This window comes from Trachypithecus francoisi, unplaced genomic scaffold, assembly GCF_009764315.1.
Source record: "Trachypithecus francoisi isolate TF-2019V2 unplaced genomic scaffold, Tfra_2.0 Lachesis_group6, whole genome shotgun sequence".
In the NCBI taxonomy this organism is placed as follows: domain Eukaryota; kingdom Metazoa; phylum Chordata; class Mammalia; order Primates; family Cercopithecidae; genus Trachypithecus; species Trachypithecus francoisi.
In genome coordinates, this window is record NW_022681471.1 from 63,051,722 (window position 1) to 63,055,124 (window position 3,403).

General features: G+C 35.9%; 1 non-coding gene across 1 annotated transcript; it reads left to right on the forward strand.

The window, feature by feature from the left end:
- Positions 1-269: 269 nt before the first annotated feature.
- Positions 270-376, forward strand: LOC117078604. Its single transcript, XR_004435053.1, has one exon. It is a non-coding gene; the product is annotated as a U6 spliceosomal RNA (small nuclear RNA).
- Positions 377-3,403: the final 3,027 nt, after the last annotated feature.

The window sequence follows — 3,403 nt, forward strand, 5'->3', positions numbered from 1 at the left end:
AAAGATCAGAACAGAACTAAATGAGATTGGAACAAAAGAAAGCAGTACAAAAGCTAAATAAAGCAAAAAGCTGGTTCTCTGAAAAGGTAAACAAAATTGATAAACCATTAGTAATATTAACCTAGAAAAGAAGAGAGAAGATCCAAATAAGCTCAATCAGAAATAAAACAGAAGATATCACAACCAATACCAAAGAAATACAAAAGGTTATTCTAGGCTACTATAAATACCATTTCACACACAAGCTAGAACACCTAGAGGAGTGCTTAGTGCTTGCTTTAGAAGCACATATACTGAAATTGGAATGATATAGATAAGATTAGCATGGCCTCTGTGCTTGCATGAGACACAAATTTGTGAAGCATTCTATAGTTTTGAGATTGGGGGCTAATATTTAACATTCTTAAAGAAATGAATTTCCAAACTAGAATTTCATATCCAAAAAAACTAAGCCTCATAAGCAAAGGAGAAACAAGATCCTTTTCAGACAAGCAAATGCTGAAGAAATTCATCACCAGCAGGCCTGCCTTAAAAGATCTTCTGAAAGAAGCACTAACTACAGAATGGGAGAAAATTTTTGCAACCTACTCATCTGACAAAGGGCTAATTTCCAGAATCTACAAAGAACTCAAACAAATATACAAGAAAAAAACAAACAACCCATCAAAAAGTGGGGAAAGGATATGAACAGACATTTCTCAAAAGAAGACATTCATACAGCCAACAGACACATGAAAAAATGCTCATCATCACTCGCCATCAGAGAAATGCAAATCAAAACCACAATGAGATACCATCTCACACCAGTTAGAATGGCAATCATTCAAAAGTCAGGAAACAACAGGTGTTGGAGAGGATGTGGAGAAATAGGAACACTTTTACACTGTTGGTGGGATTGTAAACTAGTTCAACCATTATGGAAAACAGTATGGCGATTCCTCAAGGATCTAGAACTAGATGTACCATATGACCCAGCCATCCCACTACTGGGTATATACCCAAAGGATTATAAATTATTCTACTACAAAGACACATGCACACGTATGTTTATTGCAGCACTATTCACAATAGCAAAGACTTGGAATCAACCCAAATGTCCATCTGTGACAGACTGGATTAAGAAAATGTGGCACATATACACCATGGAATACTATGCAGCCATAAAAAAGGATGAGTTTGGGTCCTTTGTAGGGACATGGATGCAGCTGGAAACCATCATTCTTAGCAAACTATCACAAGAAGAGAAAACCAGACACCGCATGTTCTCACTCATAGGTGGGAACTGAACAATGAGATCACTTGGACTCGGGAAGGGGAACATCACACACTGGGGCCTATCATGGGGAGGGGGCAGGAGGGAGGGATTGCATTGGGGAGTTATACATGATATAAGTGATGACTTGATGGGTGCTAACAAGTTGATGGGTGCAGCACACCAACATGGCATAAGTATACATATGTAACAAACCTGCACGTTATGCACATGTACCCTAGAACTTAAAGTATAATAATAATAATAATAAAGAAGCACTAAATAAAAAAGGAAAACCGATTACCAGACACTACAAAAACACAATGAAGTACACAAAACAGTGACACTATGAAGCAATCACATAAACAAATATGCAAAATAACCAGCTAGCACCATGATTACAGGATCAAATTCACACATAACAATACTATCCTTAAATGTAAATGGACTAAATGCCCCAATTAAAAGACACAGAATGGCAAGTTGGATAAAGGGCAAAGACCCATATGTATGCTGTCCTCAGGAGACCCATCTCACATGCAAAGACAAAGATAGGCTCAAAATAAAGGATTGAAAGAAAATTTACCAAGCAAGTGGAAAACAGAAATAAGGGCATACTACAATACTAGTTTCTGACAGTACAGACTTTAAACCAGCAAAGATTAAAAAGAAAAAAAAAAAAAAGACAAAAGCATTACATAATGGTAAAGGTTTAATTCAACAAGAAGTGCTAAGTATCCTAAATATATACGCACCCAATAGAGGAGCATCCAGATGTATAAAGCAACTTCTTAGAGACCTACAAAATGACTTAGATATTCACACAATAATAATGGAACACTTTCAAAACCCACTGGCAATATTAGATACATCATCATGACAGAAAATTAACAAAGATATTCAGAACTTGAACTCAGCTTTGGATCAAGTGGACTTTACAGATATCTGCAGAACTGTCCACCGAAATTCAACAGAATATACATTCTTCTCATTTCCACATAGCACTTACTCTAAAATTCATGACATAATTGAAAGTAAAACACTCCTCAGAAAATGCAAAAGAACTGAAATCATAACGAATAGTTTCTCACCACAGTACAATCAAATAAAAACTCAAGATGAAGACAGTTACTCAAAAACACACAGCTACCTGATAATTGAAGAACCTGCTGCTCAATGACTGTTGAGTAAGCAATGAAATTAAGGCAGAAGTCAAGACATTCTTTGAAACTAATGAGAACCAAAAGGCAATGTACTAGAATCTCTGGGATGCAGCTAAAGCAATAATAAGAGGTAAATTTATATCACTAAATCCTCACATCAAAAAGCTAGAAAGAACTCGAGTTAACAACCTAACATCTCAACTAAAAGAACTAAAGAACCAAGAGAAAACAAACCCCAAAGCTATCAGAAGACAAGAAGTATACAATATCAGAGCTGAAGTGAAAGAGAAAGAAACACAAAAACCCTTCAAAAAGTCAACAAATCCAGGAGCTGGCTTTTTGAAAACAATAATAAAATAGATAGACTACTAACAAGACTAATAAAGAAGAAAAGAGGAAAGAATTAAATAAACACAATCAGAAATGATAAAGGGGACACCACCACTGACCCCACAGAGATACAAGCAACCATCAGACCATACTATAAACACCTCTATGGACATAAACTAAAAAATGGATAATTTCCAGGACACATACACCCTCCCAAGACTTAATGAGGAAGAAATTGAATCTCTGAATAGACCAATAACAAGTTCTGAAATTGAGGCAGTAATAAATAGCCAAAAAAAAAAAAAAACCCAGGACCAGACAGATGCTGCAAAGTTGAATTCTACCAGAGGTACAAAAAAGAGCTGGTACCATGTCTATGGAAACTATTGCAAAAGTAATTGAAAATGAGGGACTCCTCCCTAACTCATTCTATGAGGCCAGCATCATCCTGATACCAAAACCTGACAGACATAAAAACAAAAACAAAAAAACCTTCAGGTCAATATCCTTCGTAAACATTGATTCAAAAATTCTCAATAAAATACTTGTAAACCAAATCCAGCAGCACATCACAAAGCTTGTCCACCATAATCAAGTTTGTTTCATCCCTGGGATGCAAGGTTAGTTCAGCATACACAAATCAATAAATGTGATTCAT